At 49.8% G+C, this 20,374-nt stretch overlaps 1 protein-coding gene and 1 non-coding gene across 6 annotated transcripts in view; one reads left to right on the top strand and one right to left on the bottom strand.

Moving 5' to 3' along the window:
* The window catches only part of fra (neogenin protein frazzled), a 500,782-nt gene that overhangs the window by 41,210 nt on the left and 439,198 nt on the right, over positions 1-20,374 (top strand). The window lies entirely within an intron of this gene.
* On the bottom strand, positions 11,881-11,953 carry TRNAK-UUU (transfer RNA lysine (anticodon UUU)). Its single transcript has one exon. It is a non-coding gene; the product is annotated as a tRNA-Lys (tRNA).

Genomic DNA, 20,374 nt, shown 5'->3' with positions numbered 1-20,374 from the left:
GGCTGGGATGCCCCCACGTTCCTTTTCCCGTGCCTTGGCCCGTTATTCCTAATTAAGCGGCGGCTCCTTTGGCTCCCCGCAAGGTTCGCGCGTGCCTGGTGCCGCATGCTTGTCGCACATGCACGGCACCGGATGTGCGAGCGACGGAGGCGCGTTTCGGGGCGGAGGCGTCCAAGCGCGGTCCGCGGCGTCTTCCACTTCGCCCTCGGCGCGCAGTCATATCCGTGGTCGCATCTTGCTCCTCCTCGGAAGTTGCCGCTCCACACGGCACACGATCCGCTGGTAGAGGACAGCGCGAAAACATTTTTTCTCCCTTTACAGTACTGAGATCGCCGAGGCTTGCGAAGGTAGCTTTGATGATCCCTGCGCGTATGTTACTGCGCACGTCCTTGTCCTGACACGTATAGTTCTGATTACAAGTGCAGCTCCAGCCCATTAGCAGGACACTAAACTATAGACGCGGCCTGAGAGATACTTCGGCGCTTGCAGGTTGTGCAGTTGCATGCATGTGCTTTCACTTCCTTCTCTCCATTAGCAGTCATATTCATCCCTATAGGACAGAGCCGCCTATAACTAAGTCCGACGTTCCCGCATTTCTAAGTTGAAGACTCTCTTCTGTCTCTGTAGATACTTGTGTTTAGAGTGATGGCGTATAGAATGGCTGTAGTGCTATGGCGTTGTCATGTTGTGGCTGCGTGCTATAGCTTTACAGGACAGCTTCAGCGTACCCCTTCATGATGCGTCGCCTGCTAACAAAGCTGCATTGAGAAATGCTAGCTACGCGGGTTCGTATAGGCACTGGTCGTCTGAAGCGCTTCACAATCGAAGCGTTCTTTGGCAAGGTTGACACGACACTGTCGAAGCAGGTCATTAAGACCTCTTGAAAGTGCATATAGAAACATTAGACGAATAACCAAAAGGAAAGATGTAATAAATCGATCGAAATCGATATCTGGGTATACATTTGCCCGGAGAAAAGTGCACTCGCGCTGTGTATGCGCTATATCTCGCACCGTTATACGCGATGACATTCGCCTCGGCGGCGAATTACCGCGAACCAAAGCGCGAGTGCTTCATGCATGTCGATCTATTCGAAGCGACTTCGCAGTATGCGCATGTGACTGTTTACTGAGAGGCGTTGTGAAGTAGACTAGATAGAAGTCGCGCTGTCCGTATACCTCCGAAATCGCATCCCTATATATGAAGAACAGGTCTTAGATACGAGGGGTGTTCAAGTGAAAAGGTACGAAATGACCTCATTTGGAGTGTGCACTATTTGCGGGTTCATGATGATCCCATTGGTGAGCGAGCCGAAGGACAGAATTCCTGTGGCCGTGACGGAACCCAGTCCTCTGCAGTGCACGTCATTGATTTTGTCGTTCCATTTCAGATGTTCTTTCAGATGACCAAACATTAGGAAATCGCAGGCGATTAATGGTGGCCTGTTTAACACCTTCCGATGTCAGAAATCAGATCATGCTTCGCTACTCCTCAATCGTTGGAGTTTTGTATTGTGAACGCCATCCTATCCTCATAGGCATTGCTGCGTCATTTGGACGACACTCTTCATAAGAGCGTGTGCTGTCATCTGCAAATGCGGGCACCACGGCCGTATGCTCCGATCCGCGACGGCGTATTCGATCGCATCCCTTGATGCCTTGCTACATTTTCCTGTAGCGTCTTAGGCATCACGTTAACGCCCATGGTGTTCGTTTTGTACCTTTTCATTTGAACACCCCTTCGCCCATCTTAAACATGCTTTCCTGGGGATGCTTTATTACAGGGATGCTTTAATTCGACCCGGTGCTATAAAGTTTCGATAATGTCTTTTGGGAATCGTTATACGCACGTTGTTTTAATTTAGCAACAATAGAACTCGAAACGCTTCCGCGTTTGAATCGGGCTTAGAGGCTATATAACCCTATTTGCTTACGAAGCTTTGTTTGATTTCGGAAATTGAGCTATGGAAACAAGTCAATGGATTTTACGTGCAGTTGTAGCTCTGGGTTTATTTCTTTGAAGTTGTTGGCACGTCGTTTGCTTTTCGCTCAAAGTTTGGCTATGTACTTGGGAAATGGCGCGACATTTTCAAAGTGCGCTTCTCTTTGAGTTGACTGAGGCGGCGAAACACTTGCATCGGTTGGGTAAAAAAAAAAGAAAAAAAAAAGGAATAAAAAGGGCAGGTGAGAGTGCGGACAGGCATAGCCGCTGTTTTCGAAGCAGTTTCGTTTCTTAAGCAGTGTCAGCGATAGATCGCTAGCGATGGTTGTGTACACCGGCCACTTGCAAAACTCCGTATAATGATATGTGGGGTTTAACGTCCCGAAACCACCATATCATTATGAGAGACGCTGCAGTGTAGGGCTCCGGAAATTTCGACCGCCTGGGGTTCTTTAAGGTGCACTCAAATCTGAGCACACGGGCCTACAGCATTTCCGCTTCATCGGAAATGCAGCCGCCGCAGCCGGGATACGAACCCGCGACCTGCGGGTCAGCAGCCGAGTACCTTAGCCACTAGACGATCGCGGCGTGGCAGAAAAAAAAAACCTCCGTGTAAAAGCATCTGCTGTTTTTTTTTTCAATTAGTTTTGTATATTGTTGCTGTAATTCGCTGTTGCTGTGGGCAGCTCTTTCGAGGAAAACGGCATACTGTTTGTTTGTTGCAGAACTTCGCCGGTGATACCTCTTGAGGACAGCATGTATTGTACGCACCACCGCTAGTTGTTGGTTCTTCAGATCTGTCAGCGAAGTCGTCCTCTCCGTAAAATCGGCTCGGTGCCGACGACCCCACCCGCGCCGCGATTTGCAAAGCTTTTGTTTGGAGAAAATTGGCGATATCTGTTACAGCCCTTGCACGTAGCAGGAAGCGAAAATGCTCGCGAACTTCTTCTTGGCTTGGAGGCCGCGCGTTCTCTAATTAACGTGACTGCACGTTTTCAAAACTATTAAACAATTAGAAGGCGTGTAACTATGGTTCGCTACACGCCCGATCCTCAATACCAGCCAAGTGCAGCCGTCACTTCGTCGTTCCGAGAAGTCAACGTTTAGAAAGTGCATTGTCAGCTGCGCAGAAGGCGCCACGTGCGACGGTCGCAACACGAAAAAAAAAAAAATACAAATCCACTCTGTTTCTAGTGTCAGCTCGTGAGCCGCGTGTCGTGTGCACGCCCAGTTTATAGTATACATATCCTCGCAAACTGCAGAGTTTCCCAGAAGTCGCGACGTCAGTTCGTGCGACTAAGCACAAAGGCGAGCGCTGTGTTCTCCGATCATGCGTTGCGCGTCGCAGGTTGTGGCCGCGCGCGCGGGCCGTCACGACCCTCCGTTTAAAAGCTGCCGCCGTTGCACGTTTCAGACGGTGTATACACACCCGCGCTCCAACAACGGCTCTGTGCGCAAACTAAAGCTTTTTTTTCAGACAGCAGTCGCGCACAAAGTGCGACTCCTGTGCGCGCGGTCGTGCGGCGAAGCCGACTTCCGCTTCCGCCTCGCGTCGCCAGTGTCGTCGAACCGCGCGTAGTATAAATGCAGGACCGTGTTTAGTGTGCAAGCTGTTTGCGGGAGGCTCTGACGCGCTTTCGCCAATCTGATCGTGGAAGCCCAGTACGGCGCATGAGTAGCGAGCCGTTGTCGTCGCACTTTTTTTTTTTCGGCGACGTCGTCAACGTTGACGTCGGTTGAGTCGTGCGCGAGAGAGAAGCACGTGCACGACGCGGGTGCGTGTGTTTAGGCGCGCGTGCACGATCGTCATTCGTTCTCGTTTCATCTGCTCGTGGCATGCCGGTCGCTTCGTGCGCTGAGGCAGAAAATACACGGCGCCGAGCTCTGTTGGATGGAGACTGGCGCGCGCTTGAGTTTGTGTGTATCTGTACGCGTGTGTGTTCGTACCTGCATTCTACACAGTCTTGCTTTTTTTGTTTTTGCACACTCCTTGTTTATTCACGGTGGCTTCTTTGGAGCGCCTCCGGAAGTCATCTATCTTGTCTCATTTTTTTTTTTCGTGGTTCATTTCGCGCGACTTTACCTTTTAGAGCTGTGTTCTTGTATGTCTTGTTATTAGACGCTGTGTATACGTGTGTGTGTATATGCAGTACCCCTTTCGGGACAGCCCCATATTTGGGCGCGAGGCAGGCAGTCAATCGAGTGTGAAGACAAGAAGTTCCGCTGCGTCGCCTCCGCGCTGGCTGCCTTATTTAGGGACCAGGTCTCAGCGTGACGGCATCGCTTAACCGGAGGGGTGTCAGTGCTAAAGGCGCTGCCTCCTTCTGCGACAGCAGTTGTGTGACACTCGAGAGTGTTGATGCTTCGTTTATATATGGACTGCCCCGTGTAAGGCCCAGAGAAACGCAGATACGGTTTAGTTACCGGATAATTCGATTGATCTTACTTGTTTTTTTTTGTCAAGGAGGAAAAAATGGCAGCATATCACGGAGTGAATGTTGGGGAGTTGGGCGAAGCATTCGTCCGTACATTCGTTCTTGCTTCCGTCCGTTCTTGCGTACGTCTGTGTGACCGTCCATGTGTCCATCCACCCGTCCGTGCGTGCGTCTGTTCGTGCGTCCGTCCCTGCGTTCGTCCATGCATCCGCGCCTGCGTCCGTTCATGCGTCCATCCATGCATCCGTCTGTGTGTCCGTTCGTCCATCTATTCAGCACTCCAAGTACCACCATCTCGCATCTTTTCATCATATATTCTACATATAGAAGCACCGCCATCCAGCGGACATTCCAAGGACTAAACGGGAGGTGGCACACGCACACTTTCTTACGGCTTGCGCTTCGGGTTTACTTCCCACCTTTAACCACCTCGAGTTCATGGTATATACTAGTTCACTGTATTCATGGCTATGCGGTCCAACGCTCGCTAAACCTTTCTAAAACCAAGGAGGTTACACCCAGCGAGTATAACGTAGCAACGCTTTCTTGTCAGATCGTGCTCAGAATGTACATGCCAATAGCTGCTAATGGGGATCGCAGCGTGCGCGTTACCTAAAGGCCGAATGCTCCTGTCTCTCATTCCCCCTTAGCAGCCATTAACATGTGCATTGAGCACTATCTTTTATTGTTCAACAACGCACAGAAGAAATCTCTCACCGGAACCACCTTGGAGGTCAAAATCGTAAGGACCGCTATTTCGGGTATGTGCCACGGGTGGTTACGTACTACGAGGAGCTTCGCCCCTAAATTGTGCTTACTGGCCGAGGGTGCCGTATAGTGACACAGGTTTTCCTTTACAAAACGATGCAACGAGAGGGAGATATTATGTAAAGCAGATGGCACGGATTATAACAATTTTCGCCTGTGATCGCCGAACCGTGAGGCTCAAGTTCGATTTTTTACCGCTGAACAAACACTTATACGTCCAAATAAAGGTTGAAATGTACGTTCTACGTATACCTACGCGCTAATGACGTGCCGCACCCACCAACACACACACACACACACACACACAAAAAACACTAAAGAAACTGACAGCATGGAGCGCAGCTCTGTCCTCTTTCTTGAGTCCTTTATGTGTCTTTCTTTCCCATAACCTTGTGCAGCACGTGAGTAGGTGAATGTTGCAGTATTATCCGGTGTTTTACGTGACAAAAGCACGATATGATCATGAGAGGCCGTAGTGGAGGGCTCCGTAAAATACGATTACCTGGTGGTCTTTAGCGTGCACTGACAACGCACAGTACAGGGGCCTCAATTTTTTCGCCTGCGTCGAAATGCGACCGCCGGTATCGAACCCGCGACCTTCGAGTCACCAGCCGAGCACCCCAACCAGTGCTCCAACGACGCTTTTTTTTTTCTTTATAAGTGCTCCAACGACGCGGACGAGTAGTTGAACGTGAACCAACTATTTAGCGAGAGAGTTCACTCTGATCTAACAATAAACTATCCCCACTGCCTTTAGTTAAAAGATGGGAAACCGGCGAAAAATAAAAGATTGTGTCTGATGGCGTAATAGATAAATAGATAAATAAATAAATAAATAAATTGAAGCGCACGCATAGGAGTCGCACCAGTGAGTGAGTGAGTGAGTGAGTGAAACAACTTTATTCGGTCCACAATAGACGCCAGTAAACTCAGCGTCACCTGGCTAGGCCCACTCGGGGACCATTAGGTTAAACCTGACGGCCCTCGCGCGGGCCCTCTGGACGGCCAGGATTTGAGAGGTCTGGTCCTGGGTCTTGATGAGTCGCTTCATTTCCTCTTGGGTGAAAGGGGGACCGGCAGAGGCGCAGCCCCACAGTACATGTTCGAAGTCCGCATAACCACCACACAGGGGGCAGTCCGGGCTTGGAAACCGTTCAGGGTACATTTTGTGCAGTGCCGCAGGACTCGGGTAAGTGTTTGTTTGTAGCAGTCGGAGAGTAACAGCTTGGGCCCTGCATAGCGAAGAGTGTGGTAGAGGCAGCAGTCTTCTTGACAGATAGTGGTGCTTGCATATCTCGTTGTACGAGCAGAGAGGCTCAGGTCGCCCAGGAGATGACGCGTTACCCGGCACACGGTCAGTCAAACCTCGTGCAGCCGAGTGCGCCTCCTCGTTGGGATTGAGCGAGGCACCCTCAATGGTTCCAAGATGCGCAGGAAACCAGACCAATGAGTGATTTTTGAGGTCTTTGACTTTTTGAATAATCTGTAGGACCTGGGGAGCCACCATGCCCATCTGGAAGGCCTTGATAGCGGCCTTGGAGTCTGAATAAATTGTGTCATGTACACCGTCCGTCAATGCAAGAGCAATGGCAACCTGCTCTGCAACGCTGGAACTAGAAGTGCGGATGGTAGCGCAGCTGATGACTCTGCAATCACAGTCGACGACCACTGAGGAGAAGGCTTCTTCTTGAATGTACGAAGCAGCATCGACGAAGCAGGCTCGATCCTTGTCCAAGCGGGCACTGGCGAGCAGAGATTTACCCCTGGCTCGTCTTCGTGCTTCGTTGTAGGTTGGATGCATATTGCGCGGCATCCGCGCAATCTGGATCTTGGATCTTACGTCGCTGGGCAGCTTCACAGCGTCAGGACCGACAACCGTGGGGTTTCGTCCCAGCATGCCGAGTATGGCTCTACCCGCTGGGGTGCCAGACAGTCTGACAAACTGTGCAAACTCTTGGGCTTCGACAATTTCTTCGAACGTGTTGTGGATTCCCAACTTCAGGAGGTCTTCCGTGTGCGTTCGAACGGGAATGCCAAGGGCCAGCTTGAAGACTCTTCTGATTAGGGCATTGATTTTGTTGCGCTCCGACACGAGCCAGTTGTGCATAGCCGCCGTATAAGCGAGGTGGCATAGCATGAATGCGTGGATAATCCGGATCAGATTGTCCTCCCTGATTCCGCGGTGCCTGTTAGCGATTCTTCGAATCAGTCCGAGGGCGCTTTCGGTCTTGGAACAAATGCGTTTGACGGCGGCTCCATTGGCTCCGTTAGACTCGATAAACATTCCAAGGACCCTGATAGTGTCCACCCGCGGAACTGGGGAGCCGTTACCGGTGAATAACGTAATGTGGCTCTCCATTGCTGGCTTCCAGGACCGGTGAGAACCGCCTCTGGGCCTCTTCTTATACAGTAAGAGCTCGGACTTAGCGGGCGAGCACCTTAGCCCGGTGGGGATGAGATAGCGCTCCGTCACATCGATGGCCTCTTGCAAAGCACTCTCGACCTGACCCTCACATCCGCTGAGGCACCAGATGGTGATGTCGTCTGCGTAGATCGTGTGGTTAATGTTCGGGATTTTGTTCAAGGCCCTCGACAGGTTGATCATGCAGATATTGAACAGCGTCGGGGAGATCACCGCCCCCTGAGGTGTCCCTTTTGGCCCAAGGGTAATTTCGTGGGTCAAAAAATCGTCAATCTTCAGTCTTGTGGACCGCGACGAAAGGAAGGAGCGCACAAAATTGTACGCCCGCTTGCCGACGTGAAACTCAGACAAGCTCTTGAGAATAAAGGCGTGCGATATGTTGTCAAAAGCCTTTTCCAAATCCAATCCAAGAATCGCCTTGGTGTCGGCGGAGCCGGAGTCAATGACCTGGTGCTTGATCAGCTTCATGGCGTCCTGAGTCGAGAGCCCCGACCGAAAGCCAATCATGTTGTGGGTATAGCATTCGTTAGACTCGAGGTGGTCAGTGAGGCGGTTGAGCATGGCGTGCTCGGCCACCTTCCCGACGCACGACGTCAACGAGATTGGCCTAAGATTCTCGATGCTCGGTGCCTTACCCGGCTTGGGTATCAGTACTGTGCAGGCCGCTTTCCAGCTCTTGGGAATGAGACCGCTGCGCCAGATTTCGTTGATCTTGTCTGTAAGAAACTCGATCGAGTCGTCGTCGAGGTGCTTGAGCATTTTGTTGGTTACCCCATCTGGCCCAGGGGCGGATCTGCTATTGAGGGATGCGAGAACCCGCTTGACCTCAGCCACGGTGAAGTCCTCGTCCATCGATGGCGCGTCGCGCCCCTCGTAGTCAGGAAACTGGGGAGGTACCGGATCGTCCGTGGCCGCCAGGTACTTGTCTATGAGCTTCTCCGTGATCACCTCATCTGGAATTGAGTCGGTGGCCAAATGGACAGCTTTCGCCAAAGCTCTCTTCTGATTGGACTTGGTGTTGCCGTCGTGCAGTAGGTGTTTGAGGAGTCTCCAGCTTTTACCGGTCTTGAGTTGGCCCTCCATAGAATCACAGAGCTCATCCCATTGCTGCTTGCATAAGACCTTGCAATGATCTTCTACCGTTTTGTTGATTTCGGACATTTTCTTGCGCAGTCTTCTGTTATGGCGCTGAGTCTTCCATCTCGCGAGCAGTGCCTGCTTGGCTTCCAACAGATGCGCGAGCCTACTGTCCATCCTGTCCACCTCCAGATCGGTTGTCACCTCTTTGGTGGCGCTGGCCACATCTTCTTTTAACCCGTCGCACCAAGAGTCTAGGTCCGCATCCGGGGAAAGGACGTGCTCGGAGCGGTTGGCTCGGAACAAGTCCCAGTCGATGAACTTAAAGGTCCTCGTCTTGTTGCGGGCAACCTCTATGAGCACTTCGATGATGCAATGATCGCTACCGAGGTCGATAGCTGTGTTGGTCCATTTGACGTTTTCCAGACTCTTGACAAAGGTGAGATCCGGGGTTGTATCTCGGCACACCGAGTTCCCTCTCCTGGTCGGGAAGTCCTTATTGGTTACCAGTGTCAGATCTTCCTCCGTTGCCGTGAGCCATATGTCTCTACCCTTCTTCGTATTGGTGAGGTAACCCCACGCCTGATGCTGGGCATTGAAGTCCCCCATGACGACAAGAGGTTGACAGCCGGCAAAATGCACGGCCTTCTTCAGAAGACCACCAGCCCTGGCTCTGTGTACGCTGGGCCTGCAGTAGACATTTAATATGAAAATACTGTTCCTTCGTAAGCACCGCTTAGGGGGGTCGACTAGGAGTTCCGTCATGACGTACTCAACCCCATTGTCCGCTGGACCGAGGTCTCGCTGAATGCACGTGAACCTTTTACTGACCAGAGTGGCCACCCCCCTTCCCCCTTCAGTGGAAGCCACAGTGACGAAACCAGGGAGCCTGATGTGTGATGATGTGATCGTTTCTTGCAAAGTGATGACTTGGGGTTTATCCTTTATGCCTTTTAGGTATTGTCGCAGGGTCGCCCGTTTGCTGACGAACCCTGCGCAATTCCACTGCCACATTGTTATGACGTTAGTTTCGTTATCCATGTTTGGGCTTGGGCATGGGTTTTGAGAGGGCCGCCTGCAGGATGGCACCCTCTGTCGGCGGGGCAATGACACTGTTCAAGTTTGGGACTGGTGTTGTCGATGTGCTTGGCAAAAATCGGTGGTGGGTCCCCTCCAGTCTAAGTATTCTCTCGCTGAGGGCGACCAGACCCAGCTGGGGGTGCGCGATCATTTCTTGTACTTGAGAGAGGCCTGACTGTATGTTGGAGATGGCCTTCTTGAGCTCCGAAAGGAGCTCCAGAGTCTCGTCTTCCCTTGAGCTATCCAGGGCGCGACGCTTCACTGCACCCGCCTTGGGGGGAGCCTCCGCCGTGTCCATGGCCGACGAACTCGTGGCGGCCGGAGGAGCCGGCGGTTTGAGCGCCAATTTTCGTATTTCGGCTATCTCGGTGGCTAGCCGACTGATTTCCTGCTTGAACTGGGCGTTTTCTTTCCTAAGACTATGATTGGCACGCCTAAGCTCTTTGAGCTCGTTTGTGAGACGCGGGTCGTGCGAGTCCTGGGAGTTGGACGCCTGCGCTTGGTTGCCACGGGCCCTATCGGCCCACGTTAGATAGGACTTGCCTTTACCACCGGAGGGTGTGTTGGATCTTGGCCTGTTGGACGAGCCGCTCCGGGTGCGGGACGTGGAGCGGCCTCTGGAGCCGGAGCGCGCTGGAGAAGGCGATGATGGTCGTGATCTTGGGGCAGAGCGGCTTTTGGAGCCCCGTCGGCTCCTGGAGCGACCTCGCGAGCGCGAGCGTCGTTTTCCCCTAGGGCTAGGGCTACATGAGGCTTGAGAATAGGAGGATCGAAGGATCGACTGCGGGGAAAGCTCCTCTTGCTGTCTGGCGCGCTCGAAGCGTCGTCGGCGAACAATGTACGGAGTCTTGAATCTATGCGCACATTCTTTACTGGCAGTAAGGTGCAGACCGCCACAGAACTTGCATATTGGGGTGCATTGGTGCTGCTCATCCGGGTTTGGAAGGCCGCATCCCCGACAGACGACGTCACTAGGTGTTGGACAGACATCGGCGCGATGCCCGAGTCTTCCGCAGGCGTGGCATACGTCCACTTGCTTTCTATATAGGGAACATTTCAACAGGAGCGTTCCGTACCTGACAAAATTCGGTACCCGGTGCCCGTCAAAGGCGATGATCACAGTCTCCGTCTGAGCAATTCTCTTAGCTGCCAGTGCGAGCGGGTTTTTCTGGTTAACGATCTTGCCATCCAGCGTCGCAGGGTCGTCTTGCAACGGTATGCCACGTATGACCCCCTTGCACGTGGAGTGTGGGGCAGTCTCGTACGCGCAGAGTTCGTGGATGTTGCCCGAGATGCGGATTTGCTTGAGGCGGGAGTATCGATCGGCATTTTCCCGTCTAGGAGTGCTGGCCACCATAATGTTTTGCTGTAAGTTCGGGCACAGAGTGTCTTGTGAGAGCTCATCGGGTCTGATGCCGGCGGCTGCAAGTATAGCGTCAGCCACCGCAGCCGCTCCAATTTTGGAGATATTCAGTCCACCTCTTGGTCGAATGACGATTTTGATGTCTTCTTTGGGAAGAGCCGGCATTCGGCCTGCCCTAATAATCTTGGACTTCAGCGCTGCGCCGCTATGCTTGTCGCCACGGGACGCCGAAAGCGTTGCCGCGGCGTTAGGGCCACCTCCCCGCGATTTGGCGTTAACTCTTCTGGCGCCCGCAGTTTGCCATCCCTGGTCTTGAGTGACTTCCTCCGGGGAAATGTTTTCTCCCTCTACTCGATATTCCATCATGGTAACGGACGAGTGGCGCCGAGCCACCCCTGAGGCCGGCTGGGTGGCCTAGATGAGCTAGGCCTAGGCCTGGTCTCCGAAGTGCTCGTTAGGTGAGACGCCGCCGACGGAGGCACACAAATGTCCGTGAAATGGTGAAAAAACACTCACTGTGGCAAAAGAGGGTGTCCGCGTGGTCCTTAGAACTTCGCGGAAGAGATTTGCACAAATAAACATGGGCACTCGACGACAAAATGCTAGAAAAGTTGGCAAAATCCGGGAGCCGACGCGGGCACGTCTTGACTCGCCGCCGCCAGCGTCTCCCTCCTCTCGCACCAGTAGAAAAAAATAATTGATGCTGGTAAACGAAAGTCTTGATGAGTACTTAAGGGGTTGTTTTTTACAGTAATGAATAATAATTTAATTCAAAAATAAGAAAAAATTGCGCCCGCCCGAGCAGGGGCTCGAACCCTGGACCGTTAGGTTAAAAGCCTAACGCTCTACCGACTGAGCTACCCGGGCCTCTCGCAGTAGTGTCCTTTGAAGAACGACCGATGCAGATGGCGTAGACGAAATGTCATTTTCTTTCTGTACTCCGTCACACCGCGGGAGTCCGCACGCAGCTGTCTTTTCAGAGCCGACGATCGGCATATTCATTTTTCTCGCGACCTTCATTTTGTGTGTGGCCAGTCGCGATTTCTTCCGTCGCGCTGAACGGGAATACCCGTTGATTCTTATCAGTACTCTCTTGCGGCCTCAACTGACATGACTGCGAAAAAATGCTCCGCGATCAAGCCATTCTCCTCGTCTCGCCTTTGTGGTGGTGCGGCTGCTGCTGCTGATGCCGCTGTCCTTTAAAACATAGATTTTTTTTTCTCGTCAGCGCCGATATAGCAGAGTACAGTACTCACAAATTAATACGCGACGTAATTCTTTTTTTTTAGTATATAACGACTCATTGAGCTGGCCGTGTCATGCTTCAGCAATCGCTTGAGCTGGCCGCATAATGTGGCGACAAATCAAGTCTGTCAACATCACGTTGGCTTTAATTTACGCGTTGGAGTGCGAATTGCGCCGATATGACCACAACTGAGGAATGTGGAGACTAATTAATATTTCTATTTATCATTTGATTGGGATACACAGAAAACATGAAGGCAGAGAGGAAGTATCGAGGAAAACAAACGGACACAGAGGGGCAGAACGCCTCTCTGCTTGTTTGGGAAGAGGAAAAAAAAAACAGAGAAAAGGAATACAAGGGGACAGAAATAATAGAAACATAGACACAACGTACACAGGCGTGAACACGTTCTTAAACAAAACCGGCTTGACCCCACGTTTACAGACATTTTCTGTGTTAATTATTTGTGGAGACGAAAGAATGTGTGCCGTAACACACACACTTTCGTCTTCAGTTAACCCTAAATTGTCCCGTTTCAATCCGCAAGTACTGTATGAAGGGCCACCGTTGCCTATGTCTACGTACCCAGAGTGGAGAGCCAGTATGTAACGTCACGTAAAAACTAAGCTATACAGCCACATGAGAACAAATGTTCAACGGCGTTTTTGTTTGTAAGGCGCATAGTATCTTCAATTACTTCTTGCCGTAATAACGAAAGAAAAATTCAAATATTGGTGGTAAGGACATCGAACTATTTTTTGTTGCGAACGCATCGACCGCAAGAAGTGGCGCTAGCTTCCACAACGTCGCACATAATGTGTGAAACAGCGTATATATAGCCATGTCATTGCGTTGGGAGCTTCATCCCAACAACTATTTTATTTCCGGGCCTCTTCGATGATGTCTATTATTTTAGCCCATGCTGTAAGCGCTAGAGAAATGCCAAATTTGCATTCGTGCGCGACAACGCCAACAGCGGCTTCCTTCTGGCGACCACTAATTTCGCAATTAGCGCTCGGAGGCCGCGAATTAGGAGGCCGCGAAGGGCACAGTGTTGCTGAGCAAAAAAAAAAAAACCCCCAAAAAAAAAGAAGCGGGGCTGTCTCGTTCGCTACTTCGTGTTTTATTCGCAGGGAAGCTCGCTCGTGGCTACTTTAAACGGCTCTATATATGCTGTCCTACGTCATACTTGTACACGCGCTACACATCATATATCTCGAGTTTTAATTACACCTCACGTCACTGGTCCATGCGAGAGCTTCATTTGGTGAGATGGCGCTCCGTTACGCTCTGTATGAGAAAGGTTGACGAACACAAGTTCCGTACACAAAGCCGGGCACGCTCGATCGTCCCCCTTTGAATATGTATACACTTGCAGTTACCACCACGATAGACAGTGACGCGCGCCTCGTGACTTCTTCCTTTGAATGCATATAGAGCGCAATTTCGCGCATATTATACGGGCTTGCTAGAAGGCGCTGGCGATACGGAAGACACCTTTGCATACATGAGCGCATATATAATTACGGCGTTTAAAGGCATCGAACCGGTTCTCGGCGTATAGAGCACGCGCAGTCCGAAACAACTTTGTACGTCCCGCCTCCGATACGATCGCCAGTGCAAGCTAGGCGCTCGCAACGTTCTATAAGAGCGAGTGTTGTTGGGGGCTCGTCAGCTGTGATGGCGTCCAGGCAGCAGCCACGCAGACTCGTTCAGCTTCGAAGCGCGTTTTGAAGGTTCGCACGTACTACATTGCAGATGCGTCGGTTCTCACAGCGGCGTGGGAGGAGGAGAACGCGCCCACCAGAAAACAACACTCATTGTGTGGGACAGTGGTGTACGAGAGCCCCGACAAGAGGGTCAACGCGTTTCGGTTGTATTCATGACTGGCCGCCCTCCTTCGATATGTTTCGCGCGCGTTTGATGGCTTCGTGATAGCGAGAGCCGCAACGTCCGTATGCACGATGAAACCGGTGCACGCGCTGAAGAACTTGCAGAGGCTCCGTCTTATGACAGCTTTACATCGCGGGGATTTCGTACAGTCAGTGTGTTTTTGGTGTCGGGAAATGGGGTCGTTTGGGCAGTGTATACTCGCCTATATTAAACGTCTAGTAAAAAAAAAAATGTCCCAATTTATTCTGTGCATACGTCGGCGGATTCACTCTTCTGTCGACTCACTCGGACTCAGGTCGCGCTGTAGGTCTGAGCATGAATCATTAGTATTTTGGTGAGTTCGAATCCGAGTGAGCCCAGCTGAGAAAAATTTTGGAGAGTTTGAGCGAGTCCAAAGCGCAAGATAGATTCCTTAAGCGAGGTTGAGTGAGTTCCACTCACTCAGACTGGCATACAGCATTACAAAAATCTGGACACTGCCTTGACAGGAACTCGGCTTCCATCATAGAAAAAAAAAACAGACAAAAGGTTATCAAAAAAAAAAAAGGCCTGCCCATCAAATCTTTCTGCATACAATCTAGTACCTGTCAAATCCAACTTGGGGTCCACTGCCTGAAGTAGACGCTGTAGCGCGTTGCCACACATTTATAATAAAGACCACCATATATTTTCTTCGTTGTGAACAGGAGACCAGTATTGGTCGCCGAAACGCCAAAATCTGTTGTCTTGCGTTTATTTTTAGTTGACTATCGTACGTTTTCTTCAACCGTGTGTTTAATATTACGTTTAATTGAAACTTTAAATATTTAATGAATGCGCAAGGCGATAACAGTAACCGCACGTAGAATGAGAACCAGGATTCTCTCTTTAGGAGGAGAACTTCGTGTTGCCTAATTTTCATGGCACAAGCGATCTACATTGTTTACTGTGTTATTTAGCAATTTCGCTGTTGAAAAATGACGGCTCACATATAGTAGGAGGTAAATAAATAAATACATCAATAAATAAATACACTAATGTTCACTTGACATGTTCGCTGAATGTCTTTTTTCTTTTATTTTTTGCAGGTAAGCAATGTCCTCCGATTGCTGCTTCGTGTATGCGGGGTGGGCTTGCCTCACCACTGGCCGAGCTTTAAGTAGCCTGGCGAGTGGAGTGGAATGTGCTAGCAGGTGAAGGGACAGCCACCCACTCCACAGGTATGTGCGCAATTGGGATTACGATGAAAAATCCTCGAGGCGTTCCTAATCTTTCACTTGTGTGTCTATTAGTTTAACTAGCACGTCGGTGTTCATTTGCCATGGTGTATTCCTTGGGGTTAAGTTTGTGCTTCGCATGCTGTCAGAGTGAATATCGCAGGCCACGTAGAAAGAAACACGTGGTTCAGATCTGGTCCGCCAGCTGCTTACAGTCTTTCAGTGAACTCAGTAAATTAATTATTCTTAATTATTCTGACTGTTAATTGGCCTTACTTCAGGCAAAGCTCTGCTCCGATATCGTATGTATCCGCCATAGCTCTTAACTTGAAGCAGATACATCGATGTAAGCTTTTAGAAGACATTGTATTACTCTCCTTAAAACCGGAAGTACGCGCTCGACCGGATGTGCCTAAGAGGGTCTCGCTGCTCGGGATACTAAAAAAATTGGCATTGTTCTCGTGAGATACTAATGAGAATGAGTGAATATACATACGTTTATGTAGAAATAAAAAAAGTAGGGTTTGGGTTTTTTATTCTGCCTAACAAAACCTCCCTGTAAATGATCGCTTATGCGCGTATCCTGTGGAAACCCGTATGTTCCAATTGATCATGGCAAGAGTACAAAGGGGGCATCCATAATGAATTGTATTTCCAACATTTAATTAAAGCATTTCTCTCTTTCTTTACAAAATTATAGCGTCGAAAAAGTGCAGTAGCAGTCATTCAGAAGAAACTGTTCTCAGCGAGATATTATCAATACGTATTCATTACATCGTCTTCATTGGTTGTGGGGACTTGGCTTGACTGTGTGGTCGTTTCACCGTGCTTTCAGGGCTAACATAGGTCACGTTACCTATTGCGACACAAGTGGTGGAGGTGCTGCGTATATGAATGCATCTTAATTCGAGGAATAGAATCACAAAGTATGTATGCAAACACTTCAATCTACAGTACTTCGGCGTTAACGACGCTGCAAGAAAAAAAAGCTCATAATTAGTTTGTATTAATATGATAATAACATGAAAATGACAAATAATTTGAAGGAGACAGTGGCAAAAATTACTTTCAACGCAAGTGACAGTAAGAACGCGTCGCCTGATAATAAGGTTCTTAGCAACAGTTTGTTGATCTGCGAGGAGTTGCCGCCAGCGCAGTGCAATATTCAGTATTAGGGGAATATGCAAGGCTCTGGTTGAACACCGTCGCAGGTATAGCTTGCTGCAAAAGCTTCAGCAGAGGTGTGACGTCTGAGTACGTTGGTGAGAACACCGCGGGGCGCACTGCTGCAGCATATATACGCGATTCTCGCGAGACTTGTGGTTCTGCAGCTTATATAGTATGATAGCTAAAGGCCCCTATCATTCGTACTATCCGTAGATGAGAAGAGAACGGGGCTTCTGGCGCTCGTACTCGGGAGCTGTGCAAGTCACCTTTTTCTATATAGACTCTCGATTGCTTCACCTCGCGCCGTGTAAGCGCTTAAGATCGAGGGAAAATGAATGATTTTCCACGCAGAAGTAACGCCAAAAGTGAACAGTGTTTAAAAAAAAAGATGTGAGAGGGATAAACAGAAGTTTCGCAAGAGTAAGAAGATTTGGAGGGGTCGTACAGAAGGTAAAGGGATAAACAATTTCACCATGATTGTAGGTGCCCAGTGGTGGTGAAACGTACCTTAATGGATCGTCCGAGTTTCGCAAACGGCACCAACTTTCTCAAGAGGCTGCAGCTCGGACGTTTCCTCACTTAGCGGTCGATTCCTTACGAAATCGCCTCCGTATTTGAGTCACCTCACTCTACAAATCGTCGTTAGCATCACCGATGCGTTCTGTTAGCGTGATTTAGGGCCAATCATAGATAGTGCTGCTGAACTACCACTGCTGTTTCTCGGTTATTTCCTCTCCATTTTCCTGCCAGCGTTAGCGTCTGTGTGCTTTTTTTCTTTCTTTTTATCGAACACGAATGATGCAACAGCATCTCAATGGAACGAAGCCAAAGCCGCTCCCTGAAGAGATCGTATATACTCTTGGCCTCCAGTACTTGTACAGGGACTTGTTGAAGACGGTGGCTGCGTGGCCCTTTGCGAATGTTCGTTTCGGTGTTTGCACACATAGTATCTCTTCAGCCACTACTGATGCCGTTATTTTGCTCCTTCTTTAGGGATTCGCTTTGCTATTGCTGCTTATGTAAACAGCACTTGAACATTTGGGATTCCCCGCTATGACTTCACCCGCGGCTCAATGGGGTCGAGATAGGAAAGTGCCCGAGGGTGGCCGGTCTTTGTCGCCCGTATTCCTTTTGATTTCATCCTATTACCTCCTTCCCGCCTTCTTTTTTTTTCTTTTTTCTTGTTCTTGCTCGCACGACTACGTTCTTTCCTGGGGCTCATGTGATGAAGCGCACATAAGCCAAGTCCTCTTTTTTTATATGGAAGTGGCTTTTGTAGCGTTATACTATCAATCTTACTGAACACCACTTCTATTTCTGCTTACACGGAAGTTTTTAATAGGTTTGGTTGATTTGTATCGAAGGAGTTTGCGCCAGGGGACCACGCGGGTGAAAGGAAAGTTTCTTATGCGGTAAAGAAAAAAAAAAGAAGAAGGAAGGAAGTGTCAAAGAAAACTGCGACTTGGACTGAGTGCAAACAAAAACGCTCTCTTATATATACATACGTGTATGTCGCACTGTAGCTACCCTTTTTGCCTTTCTTCACGTATGCAGTGACGGCGCCTTTATCTCTAGCAGAGACACGACCCGAGGGCGCTCGCTTCAAATCCCTGGTTTCCGTTCATTGGTTTGTTTAAGCAAGGTTTCCGTTCATTGGTTTGTCCGTGGCAAAACTGATTTTCCTTTGACGTCCGTCCAGACTGACTACCCGCCTTTCCCATCCCCTGGCCTTCTTCACAGTTTTTTTTTTTTCGGAGTGAAAGTGCACTCAAGACAGTCTCCTTTCTAGCGGAACAGATAGGAAGCAGTCACATGCTCGAACTTTCCCTTTCGTTGGTTTTCTCGTCCAGAACTTCGTGCGTGTTCTTCTTGTTTCCTGACCTCTTCGCGGGCCGTCTTGCATCATAACTTGGTTACACCATCGGGAGCTGCTGCAGCCTTAAAGGGAGAGCTTAAATAAATTGTATCCGAGCTTGCAACACCTAAGAGCCTCGCTGCTTGTGCCGCTCTCTCTGCCGCTGTGAAAGGGAAGTTTGAGCTGGATTACTCAAAGCGAAAAAAAAAAAAGAAATAGAAATCTTGAGATGGGCTAGGGATGCCACAGAGGGCTCTGAGTGCTGTGTCCTCGAGAAACGTGCCTGTTCTCCGCCATTCCCGCGGTTCACTCGTCCGTTCCGCACGGCTCTCTCATTCCGGCGCTCAACTGGCGCGTGCACATAGCGCCATTTGCCGCAGTGCTGTTCTCTAGCGCTGACGTCTTAACGAAACCGTGCAGCATTGTGAAAGGTATTTCACTGAACACATAGTCCGCCGCGCTACGTGAATTTACGTTGAGCCGGACAGTGATCAGGTGACGTGACCAGTGCTTCTGGTGGATTGGCAGAGCAGGAGACGATGCATTAAGGATGTGCCGCTCTGCCTAGATTGCTTGGCGTTGGACAGTCGCTTTCTTTCTCTTTTTTTTTTTTGCGAAAAAGTGTAGCAGACAGAGAGGTAGGAAAAAAACAACACTGGACGCTCAGAGACGCCAATTTTGTCGTATTAAAAACGGGAACAAAATACGTCCGACGCAACATGTTCGCAGAGCTAAACTATGTTGAAAATATTTCACACTCACATTTTATTGTCATTACTTGTGTGCTGCTGCCATTTTCTTGCATTACTTGTGTCCTACTGTGTTTTAAAAGCCACATAGGTGGTTTGTGTTCCTAAAATTTTGTGACTTCCTGAAGGCGGTCGCTAAAGTAATTCTAAATAACTCACCTCTCTCCGTTTCTTCGTTACATTTATCCTGCAGGCTTTTGCGATTGTCCAGGTGATCCTTATTATTGTTTTTTTAAAGTCATATTTGGGGTTCGAGGGTGACTGCATGTTCTTTTGGCTTTGCCATTTTACGGCATACAGATCCACCAAAATGCATCCTCGCGCGGGGCGGGGAGTGCGGTGCAGCTATATATACACTTTGATAACGGGCGCAGCATTTGGGGCGTATGTGTATATTTGTACAACGACAATGATCGTAATCTGTTTCGCGCGTCTGTCGGTGCTCTCGCACCAGATGCACGTTATGCATGTCGCGAATGGTGTCCGCGCTATGAACGCATTCACCACAGGTGAGTGGCGAGTGCCGAGTCTTCAAGAAAGGAAACACGAGTAAACCACATGATAATTGTTGTTGCGGGACAAACAGGACTCTACAGAGTGATCCAAACTATGTTGCAGTGTGGCCGAAGCGGCGCTGCCTAGAAAGGAAAGCAGTTATGCGAAACAGCCACTGTAGTGGTTTACTTTTATGAACTCACGTTTCGTTTTTTTTTTTTTTTGCAAAGCATGCGTCGGGGTTTTAAACACAGCAACACCTGCACATTCTGCTGTGCTGCCCGCTTTTAAGTGAGGAATATAATCCGTCCTCTGTTTCGGCATGCTCTTCAGCACCAAACCGCAGGGTGCATACGCGATTCTTCGTCCCACGGAACGAACACCAAGGAGAAGCTAGAGTAGAACCTGTTCTTCTTACTCTCCGGCAAACGTCATGCATATTCTCTTCTTGCGACTCTCCTGGGCTAACTTGTGCGCGTGCGATTATTTCGTCCGTTACTTCTCGCCACTTCCGCGTTTCTAGCTTAAGGGGACGAGGTGAGCTGAAAAAAAAAAAGCAACAACAACACTGTGCTTCTATCTCGATTTCGTACGCACGCGCGCTTGACGAGACCGAGTTCGCGCGCGTCTTCTTGGGCTAAGGACGGTGTGCCGACAGAGCCATATAGAAGAATGTGGCTTGAGGCT

The sequence above is a fragment of the Rhipicephalus microplus genome, chromosome 4 (assembly GCF_043290135.1).
Source record: "Rhipicephalus microplus isolate Deutch F79 chromosome 4, USDA_Rmic, whole genome shotgun sequence".
NCBI lineage: Eukaryota > Metazoa > Arthropoda > Arachnida > Ixodida > Ixodidae > Rhipicephalus > Rhipicephalus microplus.
This window is presented reverse-complemented; position numbering and strand designations above follow the sequence as displayed.